A 25095-nucleotide genomic window follows, 5' to 3' on the forward strand; every position below is an offset into this window, starting at 1 on the left:
TCAGCCAATTTTGCATTGGATATTTCACACTATAATTTCCTACAATGGTTGATCATCATACAGTTAACCTCATTGGCCAGACTGAAGCAGATGTTACTGGGACTTGAATACATCTTATTTTGCAATGTGGCTGGATGGCACATTCACATCTCAGCTAATTTCCCAGACATGGTATTGTCAATAGGAATATCACATCTAGTAAGAAAATGGGACTAATGACTGGACATTAAATAGTGGAATTTTATTCAATTCTTGACACAAAAGTGATAACTTCAGCAACATTCATTCACTTTTCAGTAATTCATTTAAATACACAACTGATCAAGATACAGACACTGGAAACATGCAGCTCGTGGAATACAGTACAAATGGACAATATTTCATATCTTGTGTCTGAAAGGTCTATTGTTCAGGAACAGCAACTACATTTGTCAGAGGATTTGCCTTTACACATACAACCATTGGCACAGTTGGTGCATCTTGTTTGTTGCATCTTTCTATGCTCTGGGAATTTCACACGTTACAATAATCCCACCTTTCACCACACTGATCCATTACAACATGATTTACCTCCTTCCACCACAATGAACAAAACAGCAATATTGCCTCAAGGCATCATTTTCTTTAACGCGTCCTTTTAGACACAAACCCATCCCTAACATGCTACACTGTCATTAGAAATGTCATTTCATAATGAAGAGAATGATTTTGATCACAGGATTTGAAGTTTTATTTTTTCACCAATAACAAAAATGATCATTTCAAAAATAATTCATCCATCATCACTATTTTATACAAACACACAACTCATCAGGATACAGACACTGGGAACATGCAGCTTGTGGAACACAGTACATATGGACAATATTTCATATCTTGCGTCTGAAGGGCCTGTTGCTCAGGAACAGCAGCTACATTTGGCAGATGATTTGCCTTTACACACACAGCCACTGGCACAGTTGGTGCATCCTGCAGGACAGCAAGAGCAGCAACCTGAAAGGAGAGACAAGACACAAATAAGTAACAATCAATGAGTTCACTGAACGTCCCCACCACCCCCCCTCCCGCCAGTCTCCCATTCCAGCTCTCAGATCCTCCTTCAAATTCATCTGTCTCATATCCCCAAGTAACCCATCTGTAGATGATCAGCATCACTACACTTTCAGAGAAATTGCCTGTAGATGTCCCACTCACTATCTATACAACACTATTTCTAGTGATCAGTCTAGACTATCAATACTTTCCCATGTTAAACTGAGACATTTCTTTAACTAGCAGGGTCTCTGCCTCCACATTCTGTCGGCTGGACATTGACTCAATCTGATGGCAATGAAATCAGGTGAAATGCTGGATCTTGTACTTTTCTACTGGGTTCCTCTCTGACTTGTGCCCAGAACTATCTGTCACATCAATACAATGTGAGGACTTGGAAACTCTCCCACACTGACTCACTTTTCTGGCAGCGTCCAGCTTTGCTGGTGGGACATCGGCAGTCGGAGCATCTGCAGGTGTTTTCACAGGAGCAGGATCCTGAAACGAGCAGAAAGACAGACATTGAGTTATGTTCAAAGCTGAGAAATGCCCCCCTCCCGTGTGGAGCGGGACCGCCTCTTTGTCACGTTCTCTTCTCCAGTCAGTTGAATAAACAGCTTCCCCGACAATGCTGCAGTCCCTCAGTGAGACTGAGCCGGCACACTGTGCTGAAAGGACTGACACCAGTCACCACTCACCATCCAGGCACACACAGGGCTTCGAGTCAGACATTTCACTAACTTCTTCTTTTTCAGCTTCCAGTCCTCCCCAATCAGCGCTTCTCACTCTTGTGCCTTTTGCTGAATCGGAGCCGAGCTTTATGGGCTTGTGATCGGTGGAGAAACGTCTGCAAAACCGGGGAAGGGGCGGCTCCCTCCGGCCTGAATGCAGCCGGCACTCCGAACTGACTCAGCGGCTGAAAGTTTGATTTGCTCCCGGCTCCTTCACTCACAACACGGCCCAGAAAGATTTCTCAATAACAGCAATTTGTCAACATTTGGTGTGGAATCAGCGTGTGTGACAGCGTCTGCAACACGTTTCACCCCCACAGTCTGGGGACAACCCAGGACTGCACTTTCTCTTTGAAGTTTCATTCAGTGTTTTCACTCGGGATATTTGCTACTTTCTCATTGCTCTCCCAGATCCTGTCTCCACACAGTTTCTCACCTGTTTTGATATCCACAGGAGTTGACATTGATGTTGGGATTTCAATGGGCAGCACGTTTAAAATGTCCAGTGTTTGGAGAGGTGAGAATTGATCAGTTTAGTCTGATCAGAGTGAGGAAGCAGGAATACAGGTGACCTTTAAACCGTGTGTATATTCCTGCCTGTGTAAAAACTGAACAACCCACTAACAAACTGAACAACCAACCAACAAACTGTATTTATATAGGGCCTGGAAAGGCATAAATATGTCTAGATATTTTTACATCATAGGATGTGATTTTTAAATGATGTGAATTGACAGTGAGGACAGGGGTCTAATTGAGAAATATTTTAGTCTGTTGGGCTAGTGGAACGGGTGGAACCGCTGATGAGACTGTTCAGAAAGTTACAGGGAATCCATTCGGCTCATTCATTCTTTGAGAAAGAAACCTGTGAGCTGCTGAGCCTTATTGTTGGAGATGAGCGTGGAGCAAATTGGCGGAGGAATTTAGAAATGTGGTTTGCAATAGAGAGCAGGTGGCAGGGACTGTTTTTACATTTCAGGATGTCCCTGCAACAATGAAAAGATTTAACAGAGCGATTATTGTGTAACTTGGTGCAGCGATATTAGGAGTGAATGGGGAAAGCAGTTATCCCCCTGTCCACTCAGCTCCCTGTGACTTGAACATGAGGGAACAAAGGTGAGGATTTACCATGTGGAATGGCTGGGGGTGAGGGAGAGTTAGGGTTTCATTGGGAATATGTTATCAATGATGTTGGTGAGAGAGCAAGTGAGCAAATCAGTCACTGAGAATTAGTATGAAGGAGTAACAAGTGCAGATAATCATGGATGACCAGAGATATTCAGGATATGGTGAGTAGGAAAATGAAGGCTTTTCGCGAGTACAAGGGGAGCAAATCTGCAGAGCTGTTAGTGAAGTACAGAAAGTGCAGGGTGAAACTTAACAGTACAATTAGTAAAGCAAAGAGGAGATATGAACAAACTATGGCTGGCAAAGGTAGGGAAATTCCTGTGGTGTTCTATCAACAGGTACATCAACAGCAAAAGGGTATCCAGGGTGTGTAGGGTTCATTAAGGGGACAATCTGTGGGAGGAGCCAGAGAACATTGTTAGAGTGTTGAGTTAATACTACAATCATGGAATATTTTACAGTGCAGAAAGAGGCTATTCAACCCACTGAGCCTGCACCAACAATAATACCCACCCCCGCCCTGTTCCCATAACCCCAAGTATTTACCCTGCTAATCCCCAGACATTAAGGGCAATTTACCATTGCCAATTCCACCTAACCTACACATCTTTGGAGTGTGAGAAGAAACCAGAGTACTGAAAGGAAACCCATGTAGATACAGGGAGAAAGTGCAAACTCCACACAAACAGATGCATGAGATCGGAACTGAACCCAGGTCCCTGAAGCTGTAAGGCAGCAGTGCTAACCACTGTGCCACCACTTCACACATCTTCAGTAAAGAGCATGAAAATGAAGGTATGGAATTCAGGGAGAGAGACTGCTAGGTTCTTGAGCAAATTGGCATAGGGAGGGATAAGGTATTGGAGGTATTGGAAGGCTTGGAAGTGGATAAATCGCCACGTCTGTATGAATTGTGTCCTAGTCTGCTGTGAGAGGGAAGGGACGTGTTTAAGGGCCTCTGACCCAAATGTTTAAATTCTTCCTGGCATGGGACATTTGGGTCAGAGGCACATCTAACTTTCATAATTCTGAAGTCAATAAAACTCTGCATCTCAGGACTTAACTTGTAGACAGATGTACATTAAATTTCTGTTATAGTTAACAGTAGGTTGCTGTCACATTAGCACACAAGAGAATCAGCCAATTTTGCATTGGATATTTCACACCATAATTTCCTACAATGGTTGATCATCATACAGTTAACCTCATTGGCCAGACTGAAGCAGATGTTACTGGGACTTGAATACATCTTATTTTGCAATGTGGCTGGATGGCACATTCACATCTCAGCTAATTTCCCAGACATGGTATTGTCAATAGGAATATCACATCTAGTAAGAAAATGGGACTAATGACTGGACATTAAATAGTGGAATTTTATTCAATTCTTGACACAAAAGTGATAACTTCAGCAACATTCATTCACTTTTCAGTAATTCATTTAAATACACAACTGATCAAGATACAGACACTGGAAACATGCAGCTCGTGGAATACAGTGCAAATGGACAATATTTCATATCTTGTGTCTGAAAGGTCTATTGTTCAGGAACAGCAACTACATTTGTCAGAGGATTTGCCTTTACACACACAGCCATTGGCACAGTTGGTGCATCTTGTTTGTTGCATCTTTCTGTGCACTGGGAATTTCACACGTTACAATAATCCCACATTTCACCACACTGATCCATTACAACATGATTTACCTCCTTCCACCACAATGAACAAAAAAACAATATTGCCTCAAGGCATCATTTTCTTTAACGCGTCCTTTTAGACACAAACCCATCCCTAACATGCTACACTGTCATTAGAACTGTCATTTCATAATGAAGAAAATGATTTTGATCACAGGATTTGAAGTTTTATTTTTTCACCAATAACAAAAATGATCATTTCAAAAATAATTCATCCATCATCACTATTTTATACAAACACACAGCTCATCAGGATACAGACACTGGGAACATGCAGCTTGTGGAACACAGTACATATGGACAATATTTCATATCTTGCGTCTGAAGGGCCTGTTGCTCAGGAACAGCAGCTACATTTGGCAGATGATTTGCCTTTACACACACAGCCACTGGCACAGTTGGTGCATCCTGCAGGACAGCAAGAGCAGCAACCTGAAAGGAGAGACAAAGACACAAATCAGTAACAATCAATGAGTTCATTGATAATCCCCTGCAGAGTCTCCCATTCCAGCACTCAGCTCCCCCCTCAAAAACTCATCCGTCTCTTATCCCCAAGTAACCCATCTGTGGATGATCAACATCACTACACGCGTAAGTGAGATTGTCTGCAGATGTCCCACCCAATATCTCTATAACACTACTACTAGTGATCAGTCTAGAATATCAATACTTTCCCATGTTAAACGAAAACATTTCTTTAACTAGCAGGGTCCCTATCTCCACATTTTTTTGGGCGGGAGCGGACATTGACTCAATCTGATGGCAATGGAATCAGGTGAAATGCTGGACCTTGTACTTTTCTACTGGGTTCCTCTCTGAGTTGTGCCCAGAACTATCTGTCACATCAATACAATGTGAGGACTTGGAAACTCTCCCACACTGACTCACTTTTCTGGCAGCGTCCAGCTTTGCTGGTGGGACATCGGCAGTCGGAGCATCTGCAGGTGTTTTCACAGGAGCAGGATCCTGAAAAGAGCAGAAAGACAGACATTGAGTTATGTTCAAAGCTGAGAAATGCCCCCCTCCCGTGTGGAGCGGAGCCGCCTCTTTGTCACGTTCTCTTCTCCAGTCAGTTGAATAAACAGCTTCCCCGACAATGCTGCAGTCCCTCAGTGAGACTGAGCCGGCACACTGTGCTGAAAGGACTGACACCAGTCACCACTCACCATCCAGGCACACACAGGGTTTCGAGTCAGACATTTCACTAACTTCTTCTTCAGCTTCCAGTCCTCCCCAATCAGCGCTTCTTACTCTTGTGTCTTTTGCTGAATCGGAGCCGAGTTTTATGGGCTTGTGATCGGTGGAGAAACGGCTGCAAAACCGGGGAAGGGGCGGTTCCCTCCGGCCTGAATGCAGCCGGCACTCCGAACTGACTCAGCGGCTGAAAGTTTGATTTGCTCCCGGCTCCTTCACTCACAACACGGCCCAGAAAGATTTCACAATGACAGCAATTTGTCAACATTTGGTGTGGAATCAGCGTGTGTGACAGCGTCTGCAACATGTTTCACCCCCACAGTCTGGGGACAGCCCAGGACTGCACTTTCTCTTTGAAGTTTCATTCAGTGTTTTCACTCGGGATATTTGCTACTTTCTCATTGTTTTCCCAGATCCTGTGTCCACACAGTTTAGTTTCTCACTTATCTACAGGAGTTGACATTGATATTGGGATTTCAATGGGCAGCACGTTTATAATGTCCAGTGTTTGGCGAGGTGAGAATTGATCAGTTTAGTCTGATCAGAGTGAGGAAGCAGGAATACAGGTGACCTGTGAACCGTGTGCACATTCCTGCCTGTGGTCCTGTCTGTGGTCCACTTTGGTAGGAATAATGGTAGGAAGGACTATTACTTACGGGCGAAAAACTGCAGCAGGCGACGGTGCAGAGGGACCTCAGGGTCCTTGTGCATGAGTCGCAAAAACCCAGCTTGCAGGTGCAGCAGGTGGTCTGGATGGCAAATGGGATGCTGGCCTTCATAGCGAGGGGGGTTGAATATAAAAGTAGGGAGGTCTTGCTGTGGCTGTATAGGGCATTGGTGAGGCCGCAGCTGGAGTACTGTGTGCAGTTTTGGTCGCCGTACTTACGCAAGGATATTTTGGCCTTGGAGGGAGTGCAGAGGAGGTTTACTAGGCTGATACCGGAGTTGAGGGGGTTGAGCTATGAGGAGAGGCTGAATAAACTGGGCTTGTACTCGTTGGAGTTTAGAAGAATGAGGGGAGATCTCATTGAGACGTATAAGATGATGAATGGGATGGATAGGATAGAGGTGGAGAGACTCTTCCCTCTCAGAAAGGACAGTAGGACTAGGGGGCACAGCCTCAAGATAAAGGGGGGGCGGTTTAAAACGGAGTTGAGGAGGAACTTCTTCACTCAAAGGGTGGTGAATCTCTGGAGTCTCTGCCCGTTGAGGTGGTGGAGGCTGCCTCGCTAAATATTTTTAAGACGCGGGTTGATGGGTTTTTGATAAGCGAGGGGATTAAGGGTTATGTGGAGAGGGCGGGAATGTGGAACTGAGCCACGACAGATCAGCCATGATCTTATTGAATGGCGGGGCAGGCTCGAAGGGCTAGATGGCCTACTCCAGCTCCTATTTCTTATGTTCTTATGTTCTTAAAAACTGAAGTTATTCGCTCTGGAAATATCTAGAATCAGAAAGAATCCTGTTGGCAATCTTTAATTTCAAATCTGAAATCACACTCATATCCCGGCACTGGTTTCTGTCCAAATCCCCTACGCAGCTCTGTGCAGCTTCCAGATAATTGAGCTGCTGACTGCAGTGAAAAGTTGTGTGTTTGAAATAATGCTGAGCTGGTTCATTATTCACTGGTGCACACGGCTGGCTCTAATCTCTGTGTCCTTTGCTTTTTCTCCAGCACCAATTCAGTTAATGAAACCCACAGAACTCCAATTACTGGCGGAGGAGAGAGAGGATGTGGCATTTGTTGTAAATGACCAAGTTTCCAAAATTAAAAGTAGTACCTTGGAGTTTACCCACTGTCCCAGTGGACATGCAGATCTCCATTAAAATCGCGTGACTTGGCTTTTTACTTATTGCTTTTCCAGGAATCTTCCTGTGTGTAAGTATCCTGTGATGTTTCCCTGCATGACCATAATGATTATTCTTTGACAGCATTTTACCGCTTCCTGACTGCAGTCTCATTGTTGCGTTGTGACTAACAGAATTCTCAGCGCGGGGTTGCAGTGTGACCTGCCCAGCTGTATGTGTCAGAGACATGGACAATGTACAGGGGCCACTTGTTAGCACTACTGGGCTCACAGAGCCAGGACCTGCGTTCGATTCGCAGCTTGATTCATTGTCTGTGCGGAGTATGCACGTTCTCTCTGTGTCTGCGTGGGTTTCGTCTGTGTTCCGGTTTCCGCTCACAGTCCAAAAGGCGTTCCGGTATTGGTCACGCATAATTCTCCCTCAGTGTAACTGAACTGGTGCACTGGCGACAAGGGAATGTGTGCCGACTAGGGGATTTCACAATAATTTTATTGCAGTGTAAGCCTACTTACGACACTAATAAATAAACTTATACTTTATAGATCATAGAAGCCTACAGTGCAGAAAGAGGCCATTCGGCCCATCGAGTCTGCACCAAACACAATCCCACCCAGGCCCTACCCCCATATCCCACCTACTAATCCCTCTAACCTACACATCCCTGGACACTAAGGAGCAATTTCTTAGCACGGCCAATCAACCTAACCCGCACATCTTTGGACTGCGGGAGGAAACCGGAGTACCCGGAGGAAACCCGCGCAGACACGAGGAGAATGTGCAAACTCCACACAGACAGTGACCCGAGCCGGGAATCGAACCCAGGATCCTGGAGCTGTGAAGCAGCAGTGTAACCACTGTGCTACCGTGCCGCCCAAAACTTATACTTTACAGCTTTAATGTCTGGAGAATTATCACCAGGACTCATAGAATACTTACAGTGCAGGAAGCCATTCAATCCATTGAGTCTGCACCAGCAACTATCCCATCCAGGTGCTCTCCCGGTCACCAAATGTATTTACACTGCTAGTCCACCCGACACAAAGGTCAATTTAGCATAGCCAATAAACCTCTGCACATCTTTGGACTGTGGGAAGAAACTGGACCACCCAGAGGAAACCCACACAGACACAAGGAGAATGTGCAAACTCTATACAGACAGTGACCTGAGGCCGGAATTGAACCCTGGTCCCTGGTGCCATGAGGCAGCAGTGCTAACCACTGCTGATCCCCTAAAAAATCCTGCAAATTCAATAGCAGAATAGGTGCTGCAACATCAGTGCTGTCTCAGACCAACATTCCCAGTTTGGAGGCTTTGGCTATGGGTAATCAGGCACATTAGGTGGACCACATAGTTCACATGCCTGATTGAAGACTCCCAAAACAAGCTCACTATTCTGACCTACATCATGACGAGCAGTTACCAAAAATGCAGAGGAAATGTTTGAGACAATATGCTGAAAGTCACGGACGTAAACACCCCACCAATTGACAGGAAGCCCTTACTTGAGGCCATCCAAACTGGAGATAAGTACCTGTGAAGGTGCCAGACATTTTGAGTTTCTTCTGTAGGTTCAGGTGTAGACCAAGCACAAACAGCAGAAGGAGGGTTCCAAAACCTGAGGTTGCCATTCACCCAATCAAACACTACCACCCGATTCTGTGGCACAGGGTATGGACCCAGCATTTTGCTTTTTATTCATCTCAGGTCCCACAGCCATGAAGTGGAGGAAAGTCGTCCTCGGTCCTGACGGAATGATTGACAGTTGTGTACAGGCCCAGTTAGGAACTTTGCAAATGTACTGAATTCCTCTTGAAATTTCATTTTCAGCTTGCTCTCTGTCTTTCAGAACTACTGTCTCATCAACAACCAGCCCCTAACATTCCTAATTCCTTGAAATTGTTGTCATTTTATGGGTTCACACACATCTTTCCCAGAATTTCCTATTTGATCCTCTCTAATCAGGATTCTCCCCATTACACCGCTGTGAGGACTCTACCCAAACTCACAATGACATCCTCTGTGATTATAATCAAAGCCCATTATCACTGCTCAATCACCCTGCAGCCTTTAACATAGCCAATGATACATCTCCCTTCTCCTTCAATACCTTGCTCAGTGCTATTGCCCTCACATGGTTCCACTCAGACCAATTTGTCTGTAGACTGAAATACGGGTCTCATGTTTCTGTGCGGATAAGACATCGAATTACTCCTCATGTGATTCTTTAAATTTGCTCTCCCTCCTGGGTAAGTGTTTGAGTGTGTACTTGCCAGGTTCCATTCTTGACTTTCCAGTCTTTGACTCAAAACCATCTGCAATGTATTCTCTTCCTGTTGCTGCACCATTGTTTCTGGAGGTGTCCACCAAAGATCTATCCTCAGCCCACTCTCATTTCTCATCCACATGTTGCCCCTTGGTGACATCATCCCCAAACACAATGTCAATGGGCACATTTATACTGATGGAACCCAGTTTTCCCCCATCTCCACCCCTCCACTCTTTTTAACAACAGCAGACTCCAGTATTGGAAAATCAGAAATTTCCTTGCAGTAAATATTTGGAGTCCAAAGCCATTGTCTGTTATAGCTGCCCCAGCCTTGTCACTGGACACTGACTGCATCCATCTGGCTGGCAACTCCCTGAGGCTAAAGCAGTCATTTGCAGTTCCGAGCTCATATTTGACCCTGAGGCCAGCTTCTGATCACATTTGTATGCCATCATTAAGGCTGCCAATCCCACCTCTTTAATATTACTGGACTCAACTATGGCATCAAAACATCTGTAGCTGAAATTTTTAATTATCTCTACACTCCTGATGCCAGCATGTTCTTGACTGATCTCTCCACATCCCAATTTTCATAAATCTGAGGTCAACAAAACTCTGTTTCTCGGGACCTAAATTGTAGACAGATGGGACAGGCTTACATCTAAATTCTGTTAAAGTTAATAATAGGATGCTGCCATTTTAGTGTACAAGAGAGTCAGCAATTTGTCATTGAATGTTTCACTCCATCATTTCCTACAATGGTTCGGCCTCATATGGTTTAACCTCAATGACCAGACGGAAACAAATGTTACTGTAGTTTGATGACGCAGATTACTGAGGGAGACAAGAGATGAAATTGCTGGGCCGCCAACAGAAATCTTTGTTTCTTTTTTGGTAACTTGTGAGGTACCAGAGGATTGGAGAATAGCCAATGTTGTCTCATTATTTAAGAACGGTACCAAGGATAACCCAGGTAATTATAGGCCAGTGAGCTTGATGTCAGTGATAGGGAAACTGTTGAAGAAGATTCTTAGGAATAGGATCTATACACATTTGGGACTGAATGGTCTTGTTAACACTAGACAGCATGGTTTTCTAATCTCACTAATTTAATTGAGTTTTTTGAGGAGGTGACCAAAATGATTGATGAGGGAAGGGCTGTGGATGTCGTGTACATGGACTTCAGTAAGGCATTTGACAAGATACCTCATGGCAGGCTGGTGCAAAAGATTAAATCTCACAGGATCAGGAGTGAACTAGCTAGATAGATTCAGAACTGGCTTGGCCATAGAAGGCAGAGGGTACAGTGGAAGAGTGTTCTTCTGAATGGAGGTCTGTAACTAATGGTGTCCCACAGGGATCAATGCTGGGACCTCTGCTGTTTGTAATATATATAAATGATTTAGAAGAAATCATTCAGCTGGTAGCTGGTCTGATTAGCAAGTTTATGGATGATACTAAGATTGGTGGAGTTATGGATAGCGATGAAGATTGTCAGAGAATACAGCAGGATATAGATAGACTAGAAAATGGTTGGAGAAATGGCAGATGGAATTTAATCTGGACAAATGCAAGGTGATGCATCTTGCTAGATCCAGTTCAGGTGGGAGCTATAAAATAAATGACAGAATAATCAGAAGCATAGACACACAGAGAGATCTGGAAGAACAGGTCCACAGAACCTTATAAGTGGCAGCATAAGTGGAAAAGGTGGTGAAGGAAGCACATGGTATACTTTCCTTCATCGGATGAGGCATTGAGTATAAAAGTTGGCAAATTATGTTAGTTATATAAAAGATTGGTTTGGCCAATTTGGGATACTGTCCATTTCTGGTCACCACACTACCAGAAGATTTATCAGGATGTTGCCTGGTATGGAGAGTATTAGCTATGAGGAGAGATTGAATAAACTGGGACTGTTCTCCCTGGAAAAACGATGGCTGAGTGGCGGCCTGATAGAAGTGTATAAAATTGTGTGAGTATAGATAGGGTGAAGAGCTGGAAACTTTTTCCCAGGGCAGAAATAACAATTACAAGGGGGCACAAGTTCAAGATAAGGGGGGCAATGTTCAGTGGAGATGTGCAGGGGAAGTTTTTTTACACAGAAGGTGGCAGGGGCCTGGAATGCACAGCCAAGTGAGGTGGTTGAGGCAGTTACATTAGCCACATTGAGACTTATCTTGATAGATGTATGAACAAATGAGGAAAAGAGAGATATAGGCCATTGGTTTAGATAGGTAAATGTGATCAACGCAGGTTTGGAGGGTTGAAGGGCCTGTTCATTATTCTTGTTCTTTGAATACATCTTATTTTGCAATGGCACATTCAGATCTCAGTTAATGTCTTAGACAATGTATTGTCATTAGGGGTGTCATATCTAGTAAGAAAATGGGACTAATGACTGGACATTAAATAGTGCAATTTTATTCAGTTCTTGAGACAAAAATGATCATTTCAATAATATTAATTCACTTTTCATTACTTCATTTAAAAACACAGCTCATCAGGATACAGATACTGCAAACATGCAGCTTGAGGAATACAGTACATGTGGATATATCATATGGATATTTCACATCTTGTGGCTGAAGGGCCTGTTGTTCAGGAACAGCACCTATATTTGACAGAGGATTTGCCTCTACACACACAGCCATTGGCACAATTGCTGCATCATCTTGTGCACATATTGGCTGGGCATCCAACATCTCAAGATAAAAGTCTTTCATTTGGTTATAAAGTGCTGAGGAAAATCCAGTCATCATCAAAATCCCGCAGTAAATGCAAATCTTTATTTTCCATTCCTTATATTGTCACACTCTGTGGGGCCAATGTGACAGAGCAGCATCCATGTCAAAACAACATTCTCCTGACTTACCATCATTTGCAGGTTGATGTTGAAACTGTAAACAGTAAACTAACTGACATGAATCCTAATGCTGAAATAACAACACCATCAAACAACCAACTCCACCTTTCACTACACTGATCCATCACAACATGATTTACCTCCTTCCACCACATTACGAGCCAGGGACGAGTGTGTTTCTGGCATCCAGGAGGCACAGTGTTTGATGGCACACAAAAAAAGCAATATGCCTCAAGGCATCGTTTTCTTCAATTCGTCCTAATTAGACACAAACCCATCCCCAATACACTGCACTTCACAATGAAGAGAAATGATTCTGATCACAGGATTTGAAGTTTTATCTATTCATCAATAACCAAAATGATCATTTCAAAAATAATTCATCCATCATCACTATTTCATACAAACACACAACTCATCAGGAAACAGACGCTGAGAACACACAGCTTGTGGAACACAGTACATATGGACAATATTTCATATCTTGTGTCTGAAGGGCCTGTTGCTCAGGAACAGCAGCTACATTTGGCAGATGATTTGCCTTTACACACACAGCCACTGGCACAGTTGGTGCATCCTGCAGGACAGCAAAAGCAGCAACCTGAAAGGAGAGACAAAGACACAAATCAGTAACAATCAATTAGCTCTATGAAACCGACCCCAGAGCCTCCCATACCAGCACTCAGCTTCTCCCTCACATTCATCTGTCTCATATCCCCAAGTAATCTATCTGTCGAGGATCAGCATTGCAACACTGTGTGAGTGTAATTTCCTGAAGATGTCCCACTCACTATCTCTACAACACGATTTCTAGTGATCAGTCTAGAATAGCAACACTTTCCCATGTTAAATGAAGACATGTCTTTAACTGGCAGAGTCCCAGTCTCCACATTCCATAGGCTGAACAGTGACTCAATCTGATGGCAATGAAATCAGGTGAAATGCTGGACCTTGTACTTTTCTATCGGGTTCCTCTCTGAGTTGTGCCCAGAACTATCTGTCACATCAATACAATGTGAGGACTTGGAAACTCTCCCACACTGACTCACTTTTCTGGCAGCGTCCAGCTTTGCTGGTGAGACATCGGCAGTCGGAGCATCTGCAGGTGTTTTCACAGGAGCAGGATCCTGAAAAGAGCAGAAAGACAGACATTGAGTTATGTTCAAAGCTGAGAAATGCCCCCCTCCCGTGTGGAGCGGGACCGCCTCTTTGTCACGTTCTCTTCTCCAGTCAGTTGAATAAACAGCTTCCCCGACAATGCTGCAGTCCCTCAGTGAGACTGAGCCGGCACACTGTGCTGAAAGGACTGACACCAGTCACCACTCACCATCCAGGCACACACAGGGCTTCGAGTCAGACATTTCACTAACTTCTTCTTCAGCTTCCAGTCCTCCCCAGTCAGCGCTTCTCACTCTTGTGCCTTTTGCTGAACCGGAGCCGAGTTTTATGGGCTTGTGATCGGTGGAGAAACGGCTGCAAAACCGGGGAAGGGGCGGTTCCCTCCGGCCTGAATGCAGCCGGCACTCCGAACTGACTCAGCGGCTGAAAGTTTGATTTGCTCCCGGCTCCTTCACTCACAACACGGCCCAGAAAGATTTCTCAATGACAGCAATTTGCCGACATTTGGTGTGGAATCAGCGTGTGTGAGAGCGTCTGCAACATGTTTCACCCCCACAGTCTGGGGGCAGCCCAGGACTGCACTTTCTCTTTGAAGTTTCATTCAGTGTTTTCACTCGGGATATTTGCTACTTTCTCATTGTTCTCCCAGATCCTGTCTCCACACAATTTCTCACCTCTTTTCAAATCCACAGGAGTTGACATTGATGTTGGGATTTCAATGGGCAGCACGTTTAAAATGTCCAGTGTTTGGAGAGGTGAGAATTGATCAGTTTAGTCTGATCAGAGTGAGGAAGCAGGAATACAGGTGACCTTTAAACCGTGTGTACATTCCTGCCTGTGTAAAAACTGAACAACCCACCAACTAACAACCAACAACCTGTATTTATATAGGGCCTGGAAAGGCATAAATATGACTAGATATTTTTACATCATAGGATGTGATTTTTAAATGATGTGAGTTGACAGTGAGGACAGGGGTCTAATTGAGAAATATTTTAGTCTGTTGGGCTAGTGGAACGGGTGGAACCGCTGATGAGACTGTTCAGAAAGTTACAGGGAATCCATTCGGCTCATTCATTCTTTGAGAAAGAAACCTGTGAGCTGCTGACCCTTATTGTTGGAGATGAGCGTGGAGCAAATTGGCGGAGGAATTTAGAAATGTGGTTTGCAATAGAGAGCAGGTGGCAGGGACTGTTTTTACATTTTAGCATGTTCCTGGAACAATGAAAAGATTTAACAGAGCGATTATTGTGTAACTTGGTGCAGCAATATTAGGAGTGAATGGGGAAAGCAGTTATCCCCCTGTCCACTCAGCTCCCTGTGACTTGAACATGAGGGAACAAAGGTGAGGATTTACCATGTGGAATGGCCGGGGGTGAGGGAGAGTTAGGGTTTCATTGGGAATATGTTACCAATGATGTTGGTGAGAGAGCAAGTGAGCAAATCAGTCACTGAGAATTACTATGAAGGAGTAACAAGTGCAGATAATCATGGATGACCAGAGATATTCAGGATATGGTGAGTAGGAAAATGAAGGCTTTTCGCGAGTACAAGGGGAGCAAATCTGCAGAGCTGTTAGTGAAGTACAGAAAGTGCAGGGTGAAACTTAACAGTACAATTAGTAAAGCAAAGAGGAGATATGAACAAACTATGGCTGGCAAAGGTAGGGAAATTCCTGTGGTGTTCTATCAACAGGTACATCAACAGCAAAAGGGTATCCAGGGTGTGTAGGGTTCATTAAGGGGACAATCTGTGGGAGGAGCCAGAGAACATTGTTAGAGTGTTGAGTTAATACTACAATCATGGAATCATTATATTTTACAGTGCAGAAAGAGGCTATTCAACCCACTGAGCCTGCACCAACAATAATACCCACCCCCGCCCTGTTCCCATAACCCCAAGTATTTACCCTGCTAATCCCCAGACATTAAGGGCAATTTACCATTGCCAATTCCACCTAACCTACACATCTTTGGAGTGTGAGAAGAAACCAGAGTACTGAAAGGAAACCCATGTAGATACAGGGAGAAAGTGCAAACTCCACACAAACAGATGCATGAGATCGGAACTGAACCCAGGTCCCTGAAGCTGTAAGGCAGCAGTGCTAACCACTGTGCCACCACTTCACACATCTTCAGTAAAGAGCATGAAAATGAAGGTATGGAATTCAGGGAGAGAGACTGCTAGGTTCTTGAGCAAATTGGCATAGGGAGGGATAAGGTATTGGAGGTATTGGAAGGCTTGGAAGTGGATAAATCGCCACGTCTGTATGAATTGTGTCCTAGTCTGCTGTGAGAAGGAAGGGACGTGTTTAAGGGCCTCTGACCCAAATGTTTAAATTCTTCCTGGCATGGGACATTTGGGTCAGAGGCACATCTAACTTTCATAATTCTGAAGTCAATAAAACTCTGCATCTCAGGACTTAACTTGTAGACAGATGTACATTAAATTTCTGTTATAGTTAATAGTAGGTTGCTGTCACACTAGCACACAAGAGAATCAGCCAATTTTGCATTGGATATTTCACACCATAATTTCCTACAATGGTTGATCATCATACAGTTAACCTCATTGGCCAGACTGAAGCAGATGTTACTGGGACTTGAATACATCTTATTTTGCAATGTGGCTGGATGGCACATTCACATCTCAGCTAATTTCCCAGACATGGTATTGTCAATAGGAATATCACATCTAGTAAGAAAATGGGACTAATGACTGGACATTAAATAGTGGAATTTTATTCAATTCTTGACACAAAAGTGATAACTTTAGCAACATTCATTCACTTTTCAGTAATTCATTTAAATACACAACTGATCAAGATACAGACACTGGAAACATGCAGCTCGTGGAATACAGTACAAATGGACAATATTTCATATCTTGTGTATGAAAGGTCTATTGTTCAGGAACAGCAACTACATTTGTCAGAGGATTTGCCTTTACACATACAGCCATTGGCACAGTTGGTGCATCTTGTTTGTTGCATCTTTCTATGCTCTGGGAATTTCACACGTTACAATAATCCCACCTTTCACCACACTGATCCATTACAACATGATTTACCTCCTTCCACCACAATGAACAAAACAGCAATATTGCCTCAAGGCATCATTTTCTTTAACGCATCCTTTTAGACACAAACCCATCCCTAACATGCTACACTGTCATTAGAAATGTCATTTCATAATGAAGAGAATGATTTTGATCACAGGATTTGAAGTTTTATTTTTTCACCAATAACAAAAATGATCATTTCAAAAATAATTCATCCATCATCACTATTTTATACAAACACACAACTCATCAGGATACAGACACTGGGAACATGCAGCTTGTGGAACACAGTACATATGAACAATATTTCATATCTTGTGTCTGAAGGGCCTGTTGCTCAGGAACAGCAGCTACATTTGGCAGATGATTTGCCTTTACACACACAGCCACTGGCACAGTTGGTGCATCCTGCAGGACAGCAAGTGCAGCAACCTGAAAGGAGAGACAAGACACAAATAAGTAACAATCAATGAGTTCACTGAACGTCCCCAACCCCCCTCCCGCCAGTCTCCCATTCCAGCAGTCAGAGCCTCCTTCAAATTCATCTGTCTCATATTCCCAAGTTACCCATCTGTAGATGATCAGCATCACTACACTTTCAGAGAAATTGCCTGCAGATGTCCCACTCGCTATCTATACAACACTATTTCTAGTGATCAGTCTAGACTATCAATACTTTCCCATGTTATACTGAGACATTTCTTTAACTAGCAGGGTCTCTGCCTCCACATTCTTTCGACTGGACACTGACTCAATCTGATGGCAATGAAATCAGGTGAAATGCTGGACCTTGTACTTTTCTATCGGGTTCCTCTGAGTTGTGCCCAGAACTATCTGTCACATCAATACAATGTGAGGACTTGGAAACTCTCCCACACTGACTCACTTTTCTGGCAGCGTCCAGCTTTGCTGGTGGGACATCGGCAGTCGGAGCATCTGCAGGTGTTTTCACAGGAGCAGGATCCTGAAAAGAGCAGAAAGACAGACATTGAGTTATGTTCAAAGCTGAGAAATGCCCCCCTCCCGTGTGGAGCGGGACCGCCTCTTTGTCACATTCTCTTCTCCAGTCAGTTGAATAAACAGCTTCCCCGACAATGCTGCAGTCCCTCAGTGAGACTGAGCCGGCACACTGTGCTGAAAGGACTGACACCAGTCACCACTCACCATCCAGGCACACACAGGGCTTCGAGTCAGACATTTCACTAACTTCTTTTTCAGCTTCCAGTCCTCCCCAATCAGCGCTTCTCACTCTTGTGCCTTTTCCTGAATTGGAGCCGAGTTTTATGGGCTTGTGATCGGTGGAGAAACGGCTGCAAAACCGGGGAAGGGGCGGCTCCCTCCGGCCGGAATGCAGCCGGCACTCCGAACTGACTCAGCGGCTGAAAGTTTGATTTGCTCCCGGCTCCTTCACTCACAACACGGCCCAGAAAGATTTCACAATGACAGCAATTTGTCAACATTTGGTGTGGAATCAGCGTGTGTGAGAGCGTCTGCAACACGTTTCACCCCCACAGTCTGGGGACAGCCCAGGACTGCACTTTCTCTTTGAAGTTTCATTTAGTGTTTTCACTCGGGATATTTGCTACTTTCTCATTGCTCTCCCAGATCCTGTGTCCGCACAGTTTCTCACCTCTTTTCAAATCCACAGGAGTTGACATTGATATTGGGATTTCAATGGGCAGCACGTTTAAAATGTCCAGTGTTTGGAGAGGTGAGAATTGATCAGTTTAGTCTGATCAGAGTGAGGAAGCAGGAATACAGGTGACCTTTAAACCGTGTGTACATTCCTGCCTGTGTAAAAACTGAACAACCCACCAACTAACAACCAACAACCTGTATTTATATAGGGCCTGGAAAGGCATAAATATGACTAGATATTTTTACATCATAGGATGTGATTTTTAAATGATGTGAATTGACAGTGAGGACAGGGGTCTAATTGAGAAATATTTTAGTCTGTTGGGCTAGTGGAACGGGTGGAACCGCTGATGAGACTGTTCAGAAAGTTACAGGGAATCCATTCGGCTCATTCATTCTTTGAGAAAGAAACCTGTGAGCTGCTGACCCTTATTGTTGGAGATGAACGTGGAGCAAATTGGCGGAGGGATTTAGAAATGTGGTTTGCAATAGAGAGCAGGTGGCAGGGACTGTTTTTACATTTCAGGATGTTCCTGGAACAATGAAAAGATTTAACAGAGCGATTATTGTGTAACTTGGTGCAGCAATATTAGGAGTGAATGGGGAAAGCAGTTATCCCCCTGTCCACTCAGCTCCCTGTGACTTGAACATAAGAACATAAGAAATAGGAGCAGGAGTAGGCCATCTAGCCCTTCGAGCCTGCCCCGCCATTCAATAAGATCATGGCTGATCTGTCGTGGCTCAGTTCCACATTCCCGCCCTCTCCCCGTAACCCTTAATCCCCTCTCTTATGAAGAACCCATCAACCCGCTTCTTAAAAATATTTAGCGAGGCAGCCTCCACCACTTCAACGGGCAGAGAATTCCAGAGATTCACCACCCTTTGAGTGAAGAAGTTCGTCCTCAACTCTGTTCTAAACCGCCTCCCCTTTATCTTGAGGCTGTACCCCCTAGTCCTACTGTCTTTTTTGAGCGGGAAGAGTCTCTCCACCTCTATCCTATCCATCCCATTCATCATCTTATACATCTCAATGAGATCTCCCCTCATTCTTCTAAACTCTAACGAGTACAAGCCTAGTTTATTCAGCCTCTCCTCATAGCTCAACCCTCTCAACTCTGGTATCAGCCTAGTAAACCTCCTCTGCACTCCCTCCAAGGCCAAAATATCCTTGCGCAGGTGCGGCGCCCAAAACTGCACACAGTACTCCAGCTGCGGCCTCACCAATGCCCTATACAGCTGCAGCAAGACCTCCCTACTTTTATATTCAATCCCCCTCGCTATGAAGGCCAGCATCCCATTCGCCTTCCTGACCACCTGCTGCACCTGCAAGCTGGGTTTTTGCGACTCATGCACAAGGACCCCGAGGTCCCTCTGCACCGTCGCCTGCTGCAGTTTTTCGCCACGTAAGTAATAGTCCTTCCTACCATTCTTCCTACCAAAGTGGACCACCTCACACTTGCCAACATTAAATTCCATTTGCCATTTCCTGGCCCATTCGCCCAGCCTATCTAGATCCTTCTGCAGACTCTCCACACCCTCCGCACAATTTGCCTTTCCCCCAATCTTGGTGTCATCAGCAAATTTCGACACCCTACACTCGGTTCCCTCCTCCAGATCATCTATATAAATGGTAAATAGCTGAGGCCCCAGCACCGACCCCTGGGGCACCCCACTAGTCACCAACTGCCAATCCGAATAGCACCCATTGACCCCCACTCTCTGCCTCCTATTTGACAACCAGTCCTCTATCCACGCTAACACCCTACCCCCAACTCCATGCCCCCTGACCTTCTGCAATAACCTCTTGTGAGGTACCTTATCAAACGCCTTCTGAAAATCCAGAAAGACCACATCCACCGGCTCTCCTCTATCCACTGCCCTAGACACATCCTCATAGAACTCCAGTAAATTTGTCAGACACGACTTCCCTTTAATGAAACCGTGTTGCGTCTGCCCTATCAAGCAATTCCCTTCAAGATGCCTCGCAATTTCCTCCTTAATGACGGATTCTAACATTTTACCTACCACAGACGTTAAACTAACCGGCCTATAATTCCCCGCCTTTTGCCTGGCACCCTTCTTAAACAACAGCGTAACATTAGCCGTTTTCCAATCTTCCGGCACTTCCCCGGAATCCAGCGACGTCTGGAAAATAACCACCAAGGCATCCACTATCACCTCCGCCATTTCTTTCAGAACCCTCGGATGCATTCCATCCGGTCCTGGGGACTTGTCCACAATCAGCCCCTCCAGTCTGTCGAGCACCACCTCTCTAGTAACAGTAATGTCATTAAGACCCTCCAGTCCTACCACCTTTCCATCGCTAACACCTGGCAAATTATTCACGTCCTCCTCCGTGAAGACAGAAACAAAAAGTTATTCAAGACCTTAGCCATATCCCCATCCCCTACCACTAGGTCCCCTTTCTCATCCTCTAAAGGACCAATGTTCACCCCAGGCAGCCTCTTCCTTTTTATATATTTATAAAAACTCTTGCTATCCTTTTTTATATTAAGTGCTAGCCCAGCTTCATAGCTTCTCCTACCCTCCTTTATCAACTTCTTTGTCAATCTTTGTTGACATTTAAACCTTTCCCAATCCTCTTCTCGCCCACTGCTCTTAGCTACTCTAAATTCCTCCGCTTTTAATTTAACACTTTCCTTCACCTCCTTCGTTATCCACGGCTGATTACCTCTCCTCCTACGGTCCTTTTTGACCATCGGAATAAATTTCTGCTGAGCACCAAGAAAGATCTCCTTAAAGATCCTCCACTGCTCCTCAGCAGACCTACCTTCCAACGCGCTCCCCCAGTCCACATTCGCCAATTTTTCTCTCATCCTACCATACTCCCCTCTATTCAAACAAAGGACGCGTGTCCGGGAACCCACTTTCTCCTCCTCCATCTGCAACAGAAACTCCACCATACAATGATCACTCTCTCCAAGAGGATCCTTCACCGCAAGGTCCCTAATTCTACCCGTCTCATTACATAGCACCAGATCCAAGATAGCTCGCTCCCTCGTCGGCTCCAACACACACTGTTCAAGGAAATTATCCCGGCAGCATTCCAAGAACTCCTCCTCGAGCCCACCTCGTCCAACATGGATCGACCAATCAATATGCAGATTGAAATCCCCCATAACTACTGCCGTCCCATTCCTGCACGCCGCACTTATTTGCGCGTTAACAGCCCGCCCCACCTCCAGATCATTATTCGGGGGCCTATAGATGACACCCACCAGCGTCTTCCTCCCTTTGCTGTTCCTAATCTCCACCCACAACGATTCCACTTTCTGCTCTTTGGCTCCGATATCATCCCTTGCTACCACCTTGATACTATCCTTAATCAGCAGAGCTCCGCCACTCCCTCTTTCCTCCTGCCTATCCTTCCTAAACACTTGATGGCCCTGTACATTCATCTCCCAGTCCCTGTCACCTTGCAGCCACGTCTCTGTAATGGCCACCAGATCGTATCCATTTGTGTCGATCTGCGCCACCAGCTCATCCACTTTATTCCGAATGCTTCGTGCATTCAGATAAAGCGCTTTCATCCCAGCCTTCACCTGGACCCTATTTGCCGTAACGCCACCAATTGGGACATCCTCGGCCTCTTCCCTTACCTGTACCCTATCCTTAACTTTAGACCTCGTAACGTCACCTACCCTCGCACCCTCCCCCCTCCAATTAGTTTAAAGCCCTGTCTACAGTCCTCTTTACTCGATTCGCCAGCACTCTGGTCCCAGCACGGTTCAGACCAACCCCATCCCGCCCGAACAAGTCCCACCTACCCCAATACTGGTGCCAATGCCCCATAAATTCGAACCCATTCCTCCCACACCAATCCCTGAGCCACCCATTCACTTCCTTTATCCTGTCAACCCTACGCCCGTCTGCACACGGTTCAGGCAGTAGCCCAGAGATAACCACCTTGTCGGTTCTACTTTTTAATTCCATTCGCAGCTTCTCATACTCCCTCCCCAGATCCTCAGTCCGCACTTTGCCTACGTCGCTGGCACCCACATGTACTACAACAACCGGGTTCTCACCCTCCCACTCCAGATTCCTCTGCAGCCCAGCTGCGACATCCTGTGCCCGAGCACCAGGCAGACAACACACCCTTCTGTGCACTTTGTCATTGTGACAAAGGACAGTGTCAATACCCTTCACCCCACTATCCCCAATCACTACTACGTTCCTTTTCCCCTTCTCTTTGCCTATGTCCTGCTGCATCACTGTACCGTGTGCAGTTTGCTCACCAACCTCACCTGCCTCGTCCTCTTCCAGAGTGGAAGCAAGAACCTCAAACCTGTTATGCAGATTAAGAAGCTGAGGCCTCCGCTCCTCACCCCCCTTCCTCCTCCCAGCAGCCCCCTTTTGTCCCTGACCCTTAGATTTAGCCAGTCTAGGAGGGGTGGATGTCACTTGCACCCCATTGACAATGGCACCCTCTCTCCCCCTGATGAGCCTCAGTGTCTGTAGCTCAGAGGCCAGCTCATCCACCTTGAGCTGGAGCTCCTCCAGCAACCTGCACTTACTACAGACATGGTCACTGGGAAGGACCCTGGGGTCCACCAGTTCCCACATCATACAGAAACCACACATCACATGCCCCTCCATTATTCACTGTAATTTTTTATGGGGAAAAATTTTTTTCCTTGTTTCTTGCTGTAGTAGTGTTGAAAAAATTTTTTTTTCCTTTTTTTTCAAACAAACTCACCTGGCCTTTTTTCCTTCCAGCCCTTTTTGATATTAAGCCCTATTAGCTCACTCTGCTTCCCACTCACTCCGCTGCCCGCTGTCTACACCAGGCCTCCTTTTAAACCTGGTGCTGATTTAAAGCAGGCTGGTCCACAAATGCCTTTTAACCACTCCCTCAGAATTCTTAAAGCAGTAAATACAATAAATAAATGCTTTAAACAGTTCTACAAAGAGTAAAGTGCTTTAAACTTATTTTAAACAGGTTTTTAACAGGTAAAATCTTAGCTCTCTCTCTGCTCCAGCAAACAACATGAGGGAACAAAGGTGAGGATTTACCATGTGGAATGGCCGGGGGTGAGGGAGAGTTAGGGTTTCATTGGGAATATGTTATCAATGATGTTGGTGAGAGAGCAAGTGAGCAAATCAGTCACTGAGAATTACTATGAAGGAGTAACAAGTGCAGGCAATCATGGATGACCAGAGATATTCAGGATATGGTGAGTAGGAAAATGAAGGCTTTTCGCGAGTACAAGGGGAGCAAATCTGCAGAGCTGTTAGTGAAGTACAGAAAGTGCAGGGTGAAACTTAACAGTACAATTAGTAAAGCAAAGAGGAGATATGAACAAACTATGGCTGGCAAAGGTAGGGAAATTCCTGTGGTGTTCTATCAACAGGTACATCAACAGCAAAAGGGTATCCAGGGTGTGTAGGGTTCATTAAGGGGACAATCTGTGGGAGGAGCCAGAGAACATTGTTAGAGTGTTGAGTTAATACTACAATCATGGAATCATCATATTTTACAGTGCAGAAAGAGGCTATTCAACCCACTGAGCCTGCACCAACAATAATACCCACCCCCGCCCTGTTCCCATAACCCCAAGTATTTACCCTGCTAATCCCCAGACATTAAGGGCAATTTACCATTGCCAATTCCACCTAACCTACACATCTTTGGAGTGTGAGAAGAAACCAGAGTACTGAAAGTAAACCCATGTAGATACAGGGAGAAAGTGCAAACTCCACACAAACAGATGCATGAGATCGGAACTGAACCCAGGTCCCTGAAGCTGTAAGGCAGCAGTGCTAACCACTGTGCCACCACTTCACACATCTTCAGTAAAGAGCATGAAAATGAAGGTATGGAATTCAGGGAGAGAGACTGCTAGGTTCTTGAGCAAATTGGCATAGGGAGGGATAAGGTATTGGAGGTATTGGAAGGCTTGGAAGTGGATAAATCGCCACGTCTGTATGAATTGTGTCCTAGTCTGCTGTGAGAGGGAAGGGACGTGTTTAAGGGCCTCTGACCCAAATGTTTAAATTCTTCCTGGCATGGGACATTTGGGTCAGAGGCACATCTAACTTTCATAATTCTGAAGTCAATAAAACTCTGCATCTCAGGACTTAACTTGTAGACAGATGTACATTAAATTTCTGTTATAGTTAACAGTAGGTTGCTGTCACACTAGCACACAAGAGAATCAGCCAATTTTGCATTGGATATTTCACACCATAATTTCCTACAATGGTTGATCATCATACAGTTAACCTCATTGGCCAGACTGAAGCAGATGTTACTGGGACTTGAATACATCTTATTTTGCAATGTGGCTGGATGGCACATTCACATCTCAGCTAATTTCCCAGACATGGTATTGTCAATAGGAATATCACATCTAGTAAGAAAATGGGACTAATGACTGGACATTAAATAGTGGAATTTTATTCAATTCTTGACACAAAAGTGATAACTTCAGCAATATTCATTCACTTTTCAGTAATTCATTTAAATACACAACTGATCAAGATACAGACACTGGAAACATGCAGCTCGTGGAATACAGTACAAATGGACAATA

At 44.9% G+C, this 25095-nt stretch overlaps 3 long non-coding RNA genes across 3 annotated transcripts; all 3 read right to left on the reverse strand.

Moving 5' to 3' along the window:
- Positions 1-226: 226 nt before the first annotated feature.
- Positions 227-1829, reverse strand: LOC145342574 (uncharacterized). Its single transcript, XR_013886566.1, has 3 exons — positions 1731-1829; positions 1453-1530; positions 227-993 (listed from the first exon to the last, which is right to left on the reverse strand). It is a non-coding gene; the product is annotated as an uncharacterized LOC145342574 (long non-coding RNA).
- A 2425-nt stretch (positions 1830-4254) lies between these two features.
- LOC145342575 (uncharacterized) lies at positions 4255-5860 on the reverse strand. The gene is made up of 3 exons (XR_013886567.1): positions 5755-5860; positions 5477-5554; positions 4255-5020 (listed from the first exon to the last, which is right to left on the reverse strand). It is a non-coding gene; the product is annotated as an uncharacterized LOC145342575 (long non-coding RNA).
- A 7315-nt stretch (positions 5861-13175) lies between these two features.
- LOC145342576 (uncharacterized) lies at positions 13176-14147 on the reverse strand. The gene is made up of 3 exons (XR_013886568.1): positions 14052-14147; positions 13774-13851; positions 13176-13325 (listed from the first exon to the last, which is right to left on the reverse strand). It is a non-coding gene; the product is annotated as an uncharacterized LOC145342576 (long non-coding RNA).
- Positions 14148-25095: the final 10948 nt, after the last annotated feature.

The sequence above is a fragment of the Carcharhinus amblyrhynchos genome, chromosome 4, assembly GCF_965287045.1.
Source record: "Carcharhinus amblyrhynchos chromosome 4, sCarAmb.v2.hapA, whole genome shotgun sequence".
NCBI classification, from domain to species: Eukaryota; Metazoa; Chordata; class Chondrichthyes; order Carcharhiniformes; family Carcharhinidae; genus Carcharhinus; species Carcharhinus amblyrhynchos.